Raw genomic sequence first — 17,832 nt, forward strand, 5'->3', positions numbered from 1 at the left:
TAATAACTAAATAATTCCTATTTAAAACTAAATACTTACCTGTAAAATAAACCCTAAGCTAGCTACTATATAACTAATAGTTACATTGCTAGCTTAGGGTTTATTTTTATTTTACAGACAAGTTTGTATTTATTTTAACTAGGTTGAATAGTTACTAAATAGTTATTAACTATTTTCTAACTACCTAGCTAAAATAAATACAATATTATCCGTAAAATAAAACCTAACCTGAGTTACACTAACACCTAACATTACATTACAATTAAATAAATTACCTAAATGAAATACAATTACCTAAATTACAAAAAAAACCCACTAAATTACACAAAATAAAAAATAAATTATCAGATATGTAAACTAATTACACCTAATCTAAGAGCCCTGTCAAAATAAAAAAGCCCCCCAAAATAAAAAAAAACCCTAGCCTAAACCAAACTACCAATAGCCCTTAAAAGGGCCTTTTGCGGTGCATTGCCACAAATAAATCAGCTCTTTTACCTGTAAAAAAATACAAACATCCCCTCAACAGTAAAACCCACCACCCACACAACCAACCCCCCAAATAAAATACAAAGAGAGAAGCGCTCTACCAGGAACGAACAACAGCTCAGTGGCTTGTTCTATGGCGATTTACCACCCGGAAGCAGCCTCTTTTAAAACAGTGTGCTTTTCACAGAAGAAAACTTTCCTGAAGTATATCAGTCTGATCCCGCCAAGTAAGGTCAGTCCAGCCCCGAAATACCAGGCAATTCTCCTCTGAACAAGGAACATGACAACCCCAGACGATCGTTTCGGCCTCCTATGGGCCTCGTCAGTGAGGTGCAGCCACATTCCTCTAAGCACACTGAGCAAGGAGTCCACGTCTGGTTTCCCCCATCACCCATAGGGAGACTTCCCCAGGGTCATAATAATTTGCATACAAAGAGAGAAGCGCTCTACCAGGAACGAACAACAGCTCAGTGGCTTGTTCTATGGCGATTTACCACCCGGAAGCAGCCTCTTTTAGACCAGTGTGCTTTTCACAGAAGAAAACTTTCCTGAAGTATATCAGTCTGATCCCGCCAAGTAAGGTCAGTCCAGCCCCGAAATACCAGGCAATTCTCCTCTGAACAAGGAACATGACAACCCCAGACGATCGTTTCGGCCTCCTATGGGCCTCGTCAGTGAGGTGCAGCCACATTCCTCTAAGCACACTGAGCAAGGAGTCCACGTCTGGTTTCCCCCATCACCCATAGGGAGACTTCCCCAGGGTCATAATAATTTGCATACAAAGAGAGAAGCGCTCTACCAGGAACGAACAACAGCTCAGTGGCTTGTTCTATGGCGATTTACCACCCGGAAGCAGCCTCTTTTAGACCAGTGTGCTTTTCACAGAAGAAAACTTTCCTGAAGTATATCAGTCTGATCCCGCCAAGTAAGGTCAGTCCAGCCCCGAAATACCAGGCAATTCTCCTCTGAACAAGGAACATGACAACCCCAGACGATCGTTTCGGCCTCCTATGGGCCTCGTCAGTGAGGTGCAGCCACATTCCTCTAAGCACACTGAGCAAGGAGTCCACGTCTGGTTTCCCCCATCACCCATAGGGAGACTTCCCCAGGGTCATAATAATTTGCATACAAAGAGAGAAGCGCTCTACCAGGAACGAACAACAGCTCAGTGGCTTGTTCTATGGCGATTTACCACCCGGAAGCAGCCTCTTTTAGACCAGTGTGCTTTTCACAGAAGAAAACTTTCCTGAAGTATATCAGTCTGATCCCGCCAAGTAAGGTCAGTCCAGCCCCGAAATACCAGGCAATTCTCCTCTGAACAAGGAACATGACAACCCCAGACGATCGTTTCGGCCTCCTATGGGCCTCGTCAGTGAGGTGCAGCCACATTCTTCTAAGCACACTGAGCAAGGAGTCTACGTCTGGTTTCCCCCATCACCCATAGGGAGACTTCCCCAGGGTCATAATAATTTGCATACAAAGAGATAAGCGCTCTACCAGGAACGAACAACAGCTCAGTGGCTTGTTCTATGGCGATTTACCACCCGGAAGCAGCCTCTTTTAGACCAGTGTGCTTTTCACAGAAGAAAACTTTCCTGAAGTATATCAGTCTGATCCCGCCAAGTAAGGTCAGTCCAGCCCCGAAATACCAGGCAATTCTCCTCTGAACAAGGAACATGACAACCCCAGACAATCGTTTCGGCCTCCTATGGGCCTTGTCAGTGAGGTGCAGCCACATTCCTCTAAGCACACTGAGCAAGGAGTCCACGTCTGGTTTCCCCCATCACCCATAGGGAGACTTCCCCAGGGTCATAATAATTTGCATACAAAGAGAGAAGCGCTCTACCAGGAACGAACAACAGCTCAGTGGCTTGTTCTATGGCGATTTACCACCCGGAAGCAGCCTCTTTTAGACCAGTGTTCTTTTCACAGAAGAAAACTTTCCTGAAGTATATCAGTCTGATCCCGCCAAGTAAGGTCAGTCCAGCCCCGAAATACCAGGCAATTCTCCTCTGAACAAGGAACATGACAACCCCAGACGATCGTTTCGGCCTCCTATGGGCCTCGTCAGTGAGGTGCAGCCACATTCCTCTAAGCACACTGAGCAAGGAGTCCACGTCTGGTTTCCCCCATCACCCATAGGGAGACTTCCCCAGGGTCATAATAATTTGCATACAAAGAGAGAAGCGCTCTACCAGGAACGAACAACAGCTCAGTGGCTTGTTCTATGGCGATTTATCACCCGGAAGCAGCCTCTTTTAGACCAATTTGGCCGAAACGATCGTCTGGGGTTGTCATGTTCCTTGTTCAGAGGAGAATTGCCTGGTATTTCGGTGCTGGACTGACCATGTAGGTGGGATCAGACTGATATACTACAGGAAAGTTTTCCTCTGTGAAAAGCACAATTGGGCAGAAAGAAGCTACTACCAGGTGGCAACCGGGCCATAGAACAAGCTATTGATGCTGCTGTTCGTTCCTGGCAGACTGCTTCTCATTCTGTTTTGCATATGTAAATATGACCCTGGGGATAGTCTCCCTAAGGGTGATGGGGGGAAACCAGACGTGGACTCCTTGCCCAATGTGCTTAGAGGGATATGGCTGCACCTCACTGACGAGGCCCAAAGGAGGCCGAAACGATCGTCTGGGGTTGTCATGTTCCTTGTTCAGAGGAGAATTGCCTGGTATTTCGGTGCTGGACTGACCATGTAGGCGGGATCAGACTGATATACTACAGGAAAGTTTTCCTCTGTGAAAAGCACAATTGGGCAGAAAGAAGCTACTACCAGGTGGCAACCGGGCCATAGAACAAGCTATTGATGCTGCTGTTCGTTCCTGGCAGACTGCTTCTCATTCTGTTTTGCATATGTAAATATGACCCTGGGGATAGTCTCCCTAAGGGTGATGGGGGAAACCAGACGTGGACTCCTTGCCCAATGTGCTTAGAGGGATATGGCTGCACCTCACTGACGAGGCCCAAAGGAGGCCGAAACGATCGTCTGGGGTTGTCATGTTCCTTGTTCAGAGGAGAATTGCCTGGTATTTCGGTGCTGGACTGACCATGTAGGCGGGATCAGACTGATATACTACAGGAAAGTTTTCCTCTGTGAAAAGCACAATTGGGCAGAAAGAAGCTACTACCAGGTGGCAACCGGGCCATAGAACAAGCTATTGATGCTGCTGTTCGTTCCTGGCAGACTGCTTCTCATTCTGTTTTGCATATGTAAATATGACCCTGGGGATAGTCTCCCTAAGGGTGATGGGGGAAACCAGATGTGGACTCCTTGCCCAATGTGCTTAGAGGGATATGGCTGCACCTCACTGACGAGGCCCAAAGGAGGCCGAAACGATCGTCTGGGGTTGTCATGTTCCTTGTTCAGAGGAGAATTGCCTGGTATTTCGGTGCTGGACTGACCATGTAGGTGGGATCAGACTGATATACTACAGGAAAGTTTTCCTCTGTGAAAAGCACAATTGGGCAGAAAGAAGCTACTACCAGGTGGCAACCGGGCCATAGAACAAGCTATTGATGCTGCTGTTCATTCCTGGCAGACTGCTTCTCATTCTGTTTTGCATATGTAAATATGACCCTGGGGATAGTCTCCCTAAGGGTGATGGGGGAAACCAGACGTGGACTCCTTGCCCAATGTGCTTAGAGGGATATGGCTGCACCTCACTGACGAGGCCCAAAGGAGGCCGAAACGATCGTCTGGGGTTGTCATGTTCCTTGTTCAGAGGAGAATTGCCTGGTATTTCGGTGCTGGACTGACCATGTAGGCGGGATCAGACTGATATACTACAGGAAAGTTTTCCTCTGTGAAAAGCACAATTGGGCAGAAAGATGCTACTACCAGGTGGCAACCGGGCCATAGAACAAGCTATTGATGCTGCTGTTCGTTCCTGGCAGACTGCTTCTCATTCTGTTTTGCATATGTAAATATGACCCTGGGGATAGTCTCCCTAAGGGTGATGGGGGAAACCAGACGTGGACTCCTTGCCCAATGTGCTTAGAGGGATATGGCTGCACCTCACTGACGAGGCCCAAAGGAGTCCGAAACGATCGTCTGGGGTTGTCATGTTCCTTGTTCAGAGGAGAATTGCCTGGTATTTCGGTGCTGGACTGACCATGTAGGCGGGATCAGACTGATATACTACAGGAAAGTTTTCCTCTGTGAAAAGCACAATTGGGCAGAAAGAAGCTACTACCAGGTGGCAACCGGGCCATAGAACAAGCTATTGATGCTGCTGTTCGTTCCTGGCAGACTGCTTCTCATTCTGTTTTGCATATGTAAATAGGACCCTGGGGATAGTCTCCCTAAGGGTGATGGGGGAAACCAGACGTGGACTCCTTGCCCAATGTGCTTAGAGGGATATGGCTGCACCTCACTGACAAGGCCCAAAGGAGGCCGAAACGATCGTCTGGGGTTGTCATGTTCCTTGTTCAGAGGAGAATTGCCTGGTATTTCGGTGCTGGACTGACCATGTAGGCGGGATCAGACTGATATACTACAGGAAAGTTTTCCTCTGTGAAAAGCACAATTGGGCAGAAAGAAGCTACTACCAGGTGGCAACCGGGCCATAGAACAAGCTATTGATGCTGCTGTTCGTTCCTGGCAGACTGCTTCTCATTCTGTTTTGCATATGTAAATAGGACCCTGGGGATAGTCTCCCTAAGGGTGATGGGGGAAACCAGACGTGGACTCCTTGCCCAATGTGCTTAGAGGGATATGGCTGCACCTCACTGACGAGGCCCAAAGGAGGCCGAAACGATCGTCTGGGGTTGTCATGTTCCTTGTTCAGAGGAGAATTGCCTGGTATTTCGGTGCTGGACTGACCATGTAGGCGGGATCAGACTGATATACTACAGGAAAGTTTTCCTCTGTGAAAAGCACAATTGGGCAGAAAGAAGCTACTACCAGGTGGCAACCGGGCCATAGAACAAGCTATTGATGCTGCTGTTCGTTCCTGGCAGACTGCTTCTCATTCTGTTTTGCATATGTAAATATGACCCTGGGGATAGTCTCCCTAAGGGTGATGGGGGAAACCAGACGTGGACTCCTTGCCCAATGTGCTTAGAGGGATATGGCTGCACCTCACTGACGAGGCCCAAAGGAGGCCGAAACGATCGTCTGGGGTTGTCATGTTCCTTGTTCAGAGGAGAATTGCCTGGTATTTTGGTGCTGGACTGACCATGTAGGCGGGATCAGACTGATATACTACAGGAAAGTTTTCCTCTGTGAAAAGCACAATTGGGCAGAAAGAAGCTACTACCAGGTGGCAACCGGGCCATAGAACAAGCTATTGATGCTGCTGTTCGTTCCTGGCAGACTGCTTCTCATTCTGTTTTGCCCCCCAAATAAAAACCTAACTAAAAAAACCTAAGCTCCCCATTGGCCTGAAAAGGGCATTTGGATGGGCATTGCCCTTAAAAGGGCATTTAGCTCATTTTCAATTGCCCAAACCCTAATCTAAAAATAAAGCTCACCCAATAAACCCTTAAAAAAAAACTAACACTAACCCCCGAAGATCCACTTACAGTTTTGAAGATCGGACATCCATCCTAAACGAAGCCGGGAGAAGTCTTCATTCAAGCGGCAAGAAGTCCTCAACGAAGATGGGAGAAATCTTCATCCAAGCCGGCAGAAGTGGTCCTCCAGATGAGCAGAAGTCTTCATCCAGATGGCATCTTCTATCTTCATCAATCAGGTGCTGAGCGGGTCCATCTTCAAGACATCCGGGGCTGAGCATCCTCTTCAATCGAAGTCTTTTCCAGAATGAAGGCTCCTTTAAGTGACGTCATTCAAAATGGCGTCCCTTGCATTCCGATTGGCTGATAGAATTCTATCAGCCAATTGGAATTAAAGGTGAAAAAATCCTGATTGGAACAGCCAATAGAATGATTCCATCAGCTAATAGGATTTTTTCACCTTTAATTCTGTGAAAGACTTCAATTTAAGAGTATACTCCACGCCGGATGTCTTAAAGATGGACCCGCTCTGCACCGGATGGATGAAGATAGAAGATGCCATCTGGATGAAGACTTCTGCCCGTCTGGAGGACCACTTCTGCCGGCTTGGATGAAGACTTCTCCTGGCTAGGTTTTTTTTAAGGATTTATTGGGTGAGTTTTATTTTTAGATTAGGGTTTGGGCAATTGAAAAAGAGCTAAATGCCCTTTTAAGGGCAATGCCCATCCAAATGCCCTTTTCAGGGCAATGGGGAGCTTAGTTTTTTTTAGTTAGGATTTTATTTGGGGGGTTGGTTGTGTGGGTTTTACTGTTGAGGGGGTGTTTGTATTTTTTTTACAGGTAAAAGAGCTGATTTCTTCGGGGCAATGCCCCGCATAAAACCTTTTAAGGGCTATTGGTAGTTTTGTTTAGGCTAGGGTTTTTTTTTTTATTTGGGGGGGGGGGGTATTTTGATAGGGCTATTAGATTAGGTGTTATTAGTTTAAATATCTGATCATTTCTTTTTTATTTTGTGTAATTTAGTGTTAGTTTTTTTTGTAATTTAGCTAATTGTATTTAATAAATGTAATTTATTTAATTGTAGTGTAAGATTAGGTGTTAGTGTAACTCAGGTTAGGTTTTATTTTACAAGTAAATTTGTATTTATTTTATGCTAGGTAGTTATTAAATAGTTAATAACTATTTACTAACTATTCTATTTAGTTAAAATAAATACAAACTTGCCTGTAAAATAAAAATAAACCCTAAGATAGATGCAATGTAACTATTAGTTATATTGTAGCTAGCTTAGGGTTTATTTTATAGGTAAGTATTTAGTTTTAAATAGGAATTATTTAGTTATTAATAGTATGTTTTATTTAGATTTATTTTAATTATATTTAAGTTAGGGGGTGTTAGGGTTAGACTTAGGTTTAGGGATTAATACATTTAGTATAATGGCGGGATAGACTTAGGTTTAGGGGTTAATAAATTTAGTATAATGGCGGCGACGTTGGGGGCGGCAGATTAGGGGTTAATAAATGTAGGTAGGTGGTGGCGATATTAGGGGTGGCAGATTAGGGGTTAATCATATTTAACTAGTGTTTGCGATGCAGGAGTGCGGCGGTTTAAGGGTTAATATGTTTATTATAGTGGCAGCGATGTCCGGAGCGGCAGATTAGGGGTTAATAATTTTATTTTTGTGTTTGCGATGCGGGAGGGCCTTGGTTTAGGGGTTAATAGGTAGTTTATGGGTGTTAGTGTACTTTTTAACACTTTAGTTTTATGCAACAGCTTTGTAGCGTAAAACTCATAACTATTGACTTTAGATTGTGTTGCGAATCTTGCGGGATAGGCTGTACCGCTTACTTTTTGGCCTCCCAGAAAAAGCTTGTAATATCAGCGCTATGGAAGTCCTACTGAAAAAAGACTTTACGCAAACTGCATAAGTTAATTTGCGTTAAGGCCAAAAAAGTGTGCGGTGCCCCTAAACCTGCAAGACTCGTAATAAAAGCGGTAGTGAAAAAGCAGCGTTATGAGCCTTAACGCTGCTTTTTCACTCATACCGCAAAACTCTTAATCTAGCCGAAAGTTACTAAACATTGTTATATAGTACAGACCTCCTATACAAAGGACAGATGTTGAAAAGTGGGACAGGCAGACTAGGCATATTAACAGTCACGTTACACATAAATCATATGCAATTATTACAAACTATTACCCATATAAACACCTATCAGGCATAGTATTATTATAGGATAAGAAAGTACAACTTATCACTGTCTATAGCTATTAGATTTAACAACTTTATATTAAAGAGTGCCTAGTTGAACAGATAATCATACTGGCCGATATTACAAGGATACATGTTAAAAAGGATCAGCACTAATAGAAGGGAAAAGACCACAAACCCCTTTAAAAATAGATTAAGTAAAGATGGATATTAAAGTATGGGTGGATAGTGACACAATTTAATACATTGTGGATACCTTATCCTCTGCTAGCTCACACTTAGGAACATGTCAGATTGATCAGGTTTTTTCTGTGACCCCGAGGAACCAAGAAGGTGGAGGGGCAATAGGAGAACAGCAGAACAGATATCCTCTCAGGGGGGCAAAGCAGGCCAACAAATACAAAGGATCAGTGTTATAAATTTATCTAAGGTTGTCTTGAGTGCAACACAGGTTAAACTGTTAAGCTTGGGCTTGGGTTTTGTATCCCTCACCGGATTTAATTTGATCAAAACTATGCTAGACGTGAATCGTTTGGTTCACAATATCACATTAAAGAATATAGCAAGAATAAATTTGAAAACTAATTGCTTTCCCGAAACGTGTGATGTTATATCCTTAGACAGATTGGCTAGTGAAACAGTAGTTGATACTTCATACAATGATGTAGAGAAATTTGAGGGTTACAAGAAACCGTCTACCTTCTATCCCATCCACAGTCAGGGCCCCCTTGTGGAGAAGTTCTATAACAGAGTGGAGAAGGATCTGAGAGATCTTGCACTCAACAAGAACAAATGCACAATCACAGATAATTTGTAAAAATTAGAGAGACAGGCCTTGAAGGAACTCAAAGCTAATGGCAATATCGTGATTAGAGCAGCTGACAAGGGATGATCCATTGTGGTGATGGACAGACAGGCATATAGGGATGAGGCCTTATGCCAACTAACAGATAACACACAATATTCAGTTTTATTAGCTGACTCTACGAGGAAATATCAGGTAGACTTGATGTACCTTATGGATGATGGTCTTGAACAGGGGTTCATAGATCGTTAACACTTTTGATTATCTCAACTTTACTTACCCTGTCATTCATTCCATTATTTTATCATCTACCGAAGGTGCACAAGTCCCTGATAAATGTGAAAGGACGCCCTATAGTCAGTGGCATAGGCTCCTTGTTTGAACATCTATCTGAATGGTTGGATGCTATACTTTATCCTTTGGTAGAGACACTGCCTAGTTACCTTTCTGATACCAATCATGTATTAAGGGTAATGAATGACATGCAGTGGAATTCCTCTTATTGTTGGTTGACAGTGGATGTCACTGCTTTATACTCCTCAATTCCGCACGTTAAAGGTTTAATGGCCCTGGAATATTTATTATCTCTATATTCCAATTTGAGTAGATACTTTCACAAATTTGTTGTTGATGTGATCAGCTTTCTCCTATGCCATAATTACTTTGAGTTTGAGGGGGTTTTTTTATCTCCAGGGATGTGGGACAGCTATGGGGGCTAAATGTGCCACTTCCTATGCCAACTAGAATATGCAAATGTGAGAGGGGAGTTTTAAATTATTATCACTGAAACAAGCTATGTATTGTTCTCTTTAGAGGGAAAGGTGCAGACCCATATGAAATGTAAATCAAAATTAATTAAAGAAAGATAATAATGAAATCTAAATGAAAGATAATAATGAAAGGGAATCAAGCACTCTTTTAACCTTTTATTTATATATCTATAAGGTTTTTGCAATGCAATTTATCAATTTGCAAAAATCAAATATAGAGACACCCTCTCACAGCAAAAAATATGCATTAGATAACATTACCAAATCAATTGTAATATTGATGTTAACCTGTTATGAAAAAAATTAAGTGAGAACATAAACAGTGAAAACAAAAAAACATACTTCAATAAAAATAGTAATAGTGACGTCACTGGGAGATCAGTACTAAAAGGAAAAATTAAAAACTTGCAACACCTTACCAGAGGGCAGCCCCAACTCTGTGGAAGGGAATAGCTGTCATGGATAACAATAGGATCTATGCAGTTTTGTATTAACCCTTTAATGTGGAGTGTAACCACTATGAATACCTTTAACCCACAAATAGCATTCAGAGTTAATATATTGCCGAGCAACAATATGCATATACTGTATAATAAACACAATGATTTTTAAACCATTTGCTGAAAAATGAACATGCAGAAAATTTTTCACGAACAAGGCAAATGATATTGTAGATGTAAACAAATAGTGGTTTAAAACATGGTTCTGTCCATGAACCAAGTAATAGAAATACAATTCCAGTGTATGCTCCAAGTAGCAGTGTTGTTTCCAGGAAAAAGTTCCTTTTATTAACTGGTCATGTTGCAAAAGTTTCCAAAAGACACAAGCAATAATGAGGCTGTTGTAAACATAGAATCCAGCACGCAAATGTTCGAAAGTGAATGCATATAGCAGGTAGGGGCTGGAAACTTGCCATCAGAAGCAGCAGGTGCAGTTTGCAACAATGTAGCAAAGATGTTACGTATTTGAAAGTAACAACCCACGGCTTTAGTGTTGGTAATCCTTCCCCATTTCAATTGCACAGTAGGTGCTGGGGTTACGTCAAGGACTTTAAAGACATCCGGAATTCCTCATGGAGCAACTGGAAATTAAAGAAACCTCTACAAACAGCATCGACCTTTCCAACCAGCAAGCGTGCGTGATGTCACGTAATCAAGCCAATACGTGTTTCATCCCTTGAATCACTCAGGACTTCCTCAGGGCTAATTTCCACATGCACATATGACTCTATTTATGAGCACTTTTAGTAACGCCCCTTAAGGAGATGAAATTGAGCTATAGTAACAAAAAGTAGCAATAGTACAATACTATCTTTATTCTAAAAGTTTAAATTAACGATATTGAAGCATAGTAGTTATAGATGGTGCACATTATTGTGATGACATTTTTCAACAAAATAATACATTGATAGATTAAACACAGTATTTATGTAGATACCTCAGTAAAAATATATCAATTTGAACAGTTTTACTAGGCTTAAGTGGCAAGCAGTAACAAACATGGGAGAAAAAGTTAAATAAATAATGAGCAAATGTAACTCTTTTATTTGATATTATAATATCAAACGATTAAATTTAGTGACCCCTAATATTATGTGCTAAACTTTTTATATAAGCCAGGATTTATCCTGGACATACCAAACACAATATGTATGCCAAGTCCCATTGAGAGCCTATCATATTAAATAAGCTTACTAAACATTATATATAATGCTGAAATATAAACAAACAGGGGGTCCATTTAACAAAGTAAACCTGAATCTTATTTATTTAATAATCACATGAAAAGTGTGCATGGTGCCCCAAACATTAGGAACTTAAAATGTTACCGAATGCCAAACATTACTCTAAGCATTATAGCTACTGAATGTTACAGGAATTAAAGGGACATAATACTCATATGCTAAATCACTTGAAACTGATGCAGTCTAACTGTAAAAAGCTGACAGGAAAATATCACCTGAGCATCTCTATGTAAAAAAGGAAGATATTTTACCTCACAATCTCCTCAGCTCAGCAGAGTAAGTTCTGTGTAAAAAGTTATACTCAGCTGCAGCCAGCTGCAGGTAAAAAAATTAAAAATAATGAAGAAATGAACAGCAGCCAATCAGCATCAGCAGTGCTGAGGTCATGAACTCTTAATGTGATCTCATGAGATTTGACTTAACTCTCATGAGATTTCATAGTAAGCTTCCTTTACCTGATTGGTGAAATAATATGAGAGTGCACGATGCTAGTCCCTTCAGATGTCCCAGGACAAACACACTAAAATGCTGCTTAGAAATCATTTACAATGGGAGGTGGCTACTGAGGAACTTTTGAGGTAAAATATCTTTCTTTTTTACATAGAGATGTTCAGGAGATATTTTCTAATCAGCTTTTTACAGCTATGCTGCATCACTTTCAAGTGTTTAAACATTTGGGTATTATGGCCCTTTAAGTGAACGCTATATTTTCATTTAATCCCTTAGGGGATAGGATATTGAGTCTATACATCCAAGCAGCTACTTTTTGAAGTAAGATTTTATCTAGATTGACACCACGATTATGCATAATGCCTCTATCAATACCTATGAATCTTAAACTATCTGATTCTTGTGAGTGACAATTTTTAAAGTGGCAGGCCACACTGGTGTCTCTACTATGCTTTATGTCATCCTGGTGTTCTTGTATCCTGTCTTTGAAAAGCCTCTTGGTTTTTCCCACATAGAACACCAGGCAAGAACAATAGAGCAGGTAGGCAACCCCAACCGATTTGCAGTTGATGAAATAATGAATGTAATATTTGTTATCTCCTGTGGAAAATGTATTAGTTTTAACTGCATGTTTGCAATAAATGCAATTCCTACAGGGAAAACATACCTTTGGGAGAGCCTTCTTTGAAAGCCAATCAGATGCTATACTTTTGACAAAAACACTGCAGACTAATTTGTCCTTTAGGTTAGGAGCTCGTTGAGCTGTACGCAATGGATAGTCACCCACTACTTCAGCAATTCTTTTATCTGCTAAGAGATAATACCAATTTTCTCAGAGGATATTCCGGATATGTGTCCAATGACTGTTATACTGGGTTATCACTCTTATTCTATTATCAGGTACTTTTTCCCTTTTGTCATACAGCAGATTCTCACGTGTTAGTGTCCTGGTCCAAGCTAAGGACCTTTTAAGATTTCTTTTGGAATAGCCTCGTCTAAGAAATCTATCTGACATTTCTGCAGCTTGTTTCTCAAAACACTTTTTAGTTGAACAATTCTTTTTTAATCTTAAAAATTGGGCATATGGATTACTTCTCTTTAAAGGAACAAGGTGATTGCTTGTTGCTTCCAATAAGCTATTTGTAGCTGTGGGTTTTCTATAATTTTCAGTGATTAGAGTCTTAACCACTTTTTTAATTTTAACATCCTGGAATTCTAATTCATTGTAGTCCACATTGTAAGTTAAGACAATGTTGTAATCATTGTTGTTCAATAAGTCAACAAATTCTTTCAGGGCTTCAATGGCATCATTCCATAGGATGAAAATATCATCCACATATCGTAACCACACCCCTACAGATGTTTGAACAATGTGAATCAAATTGTCAAAAACCTCCAAAAGTTCCCATCTACCCAAGTGGAGACAGGCATAAGTGGGGGCGCAAACCGCCCCCATGGCAGTGCCCCTAATTTGCCTGCATATTTTTTAATCAAATTGAAACACATTGTTTTCCAAAACAAATTCAAGAAGTTTTATGAAAAAATCTGTATGTTTTTTTAAAATGATTACCTCGACTATTGAGGAATTGTTTTGAGGCTTCAATGCCCACTTTATGGGGGATAGAGGAGTATAGCCCCTCAGCATCCAATGAAACTAAGAGAGTAGTTTCCTCAATGGTAAGTTGGTCTAATTTCCTTAAGAGGTCAGATGTGTCTTTTACAAACGTAGGCAACGTGGGAACAAATGTTTTTTTATTTTTTATTTTTCCTTAGTACTGATCTCACAGTGACATCACTATTGCGATTTTTATTGAAGTATGTTTTTTTTTGTTTTCACTGTATATGTTCTCATTTATTGTTTTTCATAACAGGTTAACATCAATATTATAATTGATTTGTTAATGTTAGCTGATGCGTGGTTTTTGCTGTAAGAGACTGTCTCAATATTTGATTTTTACAAATTGATAAATTACATTGTAAAAACCTTATAGCTATATAAATAAAAGGTTAAAAGAGTGCTTGATTCCCTGTCTTTTTTATGATAAGTGGATTTCATTATCATTATCTTTCTTTAATTAATTTTGATTTCCTATGCCAACCTGTACAAGGGTGGGAGCTGTCCCACATCTTTGAAGATTTAACCCCTTTCGTAAGAACATCATGTATTATGGGCAATTTATCAATGATCTCCTTTTTGTGAGGCAAGGAGACAGGGGAGAATTGACAAACTTTATTCAGTACATCAACAACGATGTGAACCTTAATTTCATTTTTGAAATGTCAGATTCATCAACTTACTTCCTAAATATCACACTCAGCAGTACTTTAGAGGGCAAAGTGGAAAGTAGCATATATAGGAAACCTTTATCGGGCAATTTTGTGTTACATGCCAGTAGCTGCCACCATAAAAATGTATCCTACTCTTTTGCTAAGGGACAACTTATCAGGACCAAGAGAAACTGCTCTACTGAAAAGGGTTTACTACGACACCAGAAAGACCTGGTGAATCGTTTGGAAGAGAGGGGGTATCCCAGTAAAACCATAAAAAGAGCCATCAGAGAAGTTAAGGGTATTGATAGATCTACTCTCCTGGTGGATAAAAAACACTAATTCTACAACTGATAATTCTAAGCAGGTCATATTTGTGACTGAGTATAGCATTGATTATCATCATAATTTGTAACTTTGTGAGGAAACATTTTAAACTACTTGTGGCAGATGATAAACTTAATGACTGTGTGGAGAGTAGTATTAGGTGTTCCTATAGGAGAAACAAATCTCTGGGGAACTACCTATCCCCCACAGTCTTACAAAAATCTCCTGCCACAACTAGTTCATGGCTCACTAGCAAGGAAATATTCAGATGTGGGAGTAATAGCTGCAGGGCATGTGATTACATCAATGTTTCTGACACCTTTACATCTGCTGTACATCTGCTTTACATCACGGTCGATCGTTCAACATAAATTACTGTTTGAATTGCACGTTGAATTTTGTGATTTATCTTATCACTTGTATATTGTGCAACATACAATATGTCGGACTCACGACCCGGGACATCAGATACCGCATCAGAAAACATTTGTCAACTATTAATGTGGGAAAGTCTACCTCACCCATAGTCCAACATTTTGTCACTTTACATGGGAAAAATGTCTCCAGTCTCAGGTGGATAGCGATTGATAAAGTGTGTGTCCCCCGGCGGGGTGGGGACAGACAGAAACTCTTGGAAAAACGGGAGATGCTATGGATCTTCAAGTTATCCATGAAAGTCCCATTAGGACTTAATGCAGAATATGATTTGATCAACTACTGGGAATGAATCCTATTTTATGTGGGTCTCTTGTATATATATATATTTATATATAATTTGGTAAATATTATTATGTATGTATAAGACATTATGTGATATTTAGTAAGTATCATAATTATTAAATGTATTAAATTGTGTCACTATCCACCCATACTTTAATATCCATCTTTATTTAATCTATTTTTAAAGGGGTTTTTGGTCTTTTCCCCTCTATTAGTGCTGATCCTTTTTAACATGTATCCTTGTAATATCGGCCAGTATGATTTTCTGTTCAACTAGGCACTCTTTAATATGAAGTTGTTAAATCTAATAGCTATAGACAGTGATAAGTTGTACTTTCTTATCCTATAATAATACTACGCCTGATAGGTGTTTATATGGGTAATAGTTTGTAATAATTGTTTATGATTTATGTATAACATGACTGTTAATATGCCTAGTCTGCCTGTCCCACTTTTCAACATCTGTCCTCTGTATAGGAGGTCTGTACTATATAACAATTTTAGTAACTGTGTGATTAATAGAATAATTTTTAGAAGATTGCTTAGGTTGTATCCTAGCATATACTGATACTTGGTGATTGGTTGGGCCGGTTTTTGGTCCTATCCAATGGGAGTCTTGTACACCCTTTTTAAACCAGCATTAACATGCACTTTTTAACAGTAGTGAGTACGGCTAACGCCAAAACGCGTATACTCTGTTCTTGAATCTTTGTATCAGACTCTATTTGCTCATCCATGGAGTAAATATATTTTTAAATTGTGGAAATAAAGTTTTGACTTTTTAAACCAGGCTGCTCTTCCTAGTTGTCTCTTGGATTGAATTATTGGGCATAGCCTGTCTTTTTGGAAATCAGATTAGAACCTCTGGGTTGTTGGGTAAAACTTTTTACATCTTGCTTGTTTTAGAGTTTATATGATAATATTTACATTTTGTAATATTTTTATTTAATAAATCGACTATGACCACACTTCTACTAAATAAATGTTTTTGTGTGTTATTTATTTTCGTATGTTAAATTGGGAATATAAATTCAAGGAACTTGAATGCCTGTGGCATACTTAAGTATGAGGAAATTTACCTACCCTGGCAAGATTCTACACAGTGATTGGATTGTATCTAGCAATGAAGGAAATGTGTCTACAAAATTACCAGTATAATGTAAAAGCTCTGTATAGAGAAAAAATGCACCATTGGTAATAAAGAATATATTATGTAAATGATCAATCTAAATATAACAAATCCTCTTATGTAATATATCTCGCTTATTTTCATATGTGATTCCGAGCAATACGTATGTTGAGTATTGATAAAAAATGACATGTTTCATTAATTAAATGTGGTCTTTTATTTCTTCCCATGCCTGCATGTTTTTAAGGTTTCAGCTCGAAATGCCTTAATTGTTATTGTGTGTTCCAGACAGTCAAGAGATTGGACCCCATTTATCAAATTCCTGTCGGACAAGGTTTAGATGGTGCACAAAGTTATAATTGCACAAGCAAATGCTTGTGCAGCCACACCCCCTGCTCTTGCTCTACCAATTGCTTGAAAGCAGAGCTTGCCAATAATCCTGGTCGGTTCTGATTGAAATAATTTAACTCCAGCACCTTTAAGATACTGGAGAGTAGGGGTGGGCGAATGTGTAAATTTCCGAATTCGAATGTTAGACGAATGTTATTACCGAAATTCTAATTCTAAATCCGAATGTTGATAAGAATGAATATTCTTAAAAATTCTATAATCGAATGCTATTTACAGTTTTCGAATGTCACTTTCGAATTCAAATGTTTATAATTATATCGAATGTCCACATTCGAAATTTTGAATTTAACATTCTATTTAACAAATACTATTCAGAAGTTCAATAGTTCATGTGGTAGGGAGGGAATCTAGTAAATTGATACATAATAGATACAAATATATAATTTCAAATGTTTCTATATAGAATATTGCATAATTTGAATTTTACATTTAAAGAAAGTATTAGAAATACTATTACAAACATATAAATTTGAATTTTTTTAATTTGAATATTGCATAATTCGAATATTACATTTAAAGAAAGCATTAGAAATACTATTACAAATATAAATTCAAATTTTTCTAAACTAATATTTTCGAAAGTAATCGTAAAATTCAAACCAAACATTTGAAAATCGAATGTTAGAATGTTATTTAAACATTTGAAATTTGATTAGAACGAACAAATGTGTTAAAATTTGTTTCATTTTTCGACTGTTGCAAAACATTCGCCCATCCCTACTGGAGAGGAAGCTGATTACTAAAAATGTGCTATGGGCAATCAAAGAGTTAATCACCCCTCCACTTGTATTGTACTAATTATTTAAATTACTTTTATTAATGTATATGTATTTCTATGTTACTAGAAATCAGGGGGTTAAATCACCATGTGTTATATCTAACCAATGATTTTAAGCACTATAGATGTAATATTAACAATCAGGAATTTAAAGCGGACAAAAAAAACTCCTTATAATTAAAAATACATTGCTGTAGTTATATAATAATATATCAGCCAACTCTAAACATTGAAACAAGTTAACACTTTTTTACTGTTTTTCAAT

This window comes from Bombina bombina, chromosome 1 (genome assembly GCF_027579735.1).
Source record: "Bombina bombina isolate aBomBom1 chromosome 1, aBomBom1.pri, whole genome shotgun sequence".
Lineage (NCBI taxonomy): Eukaryota > Metazoa > Chordata > Amphibia > Anura > Bombinatoridae > Bombina > Bombina bombina.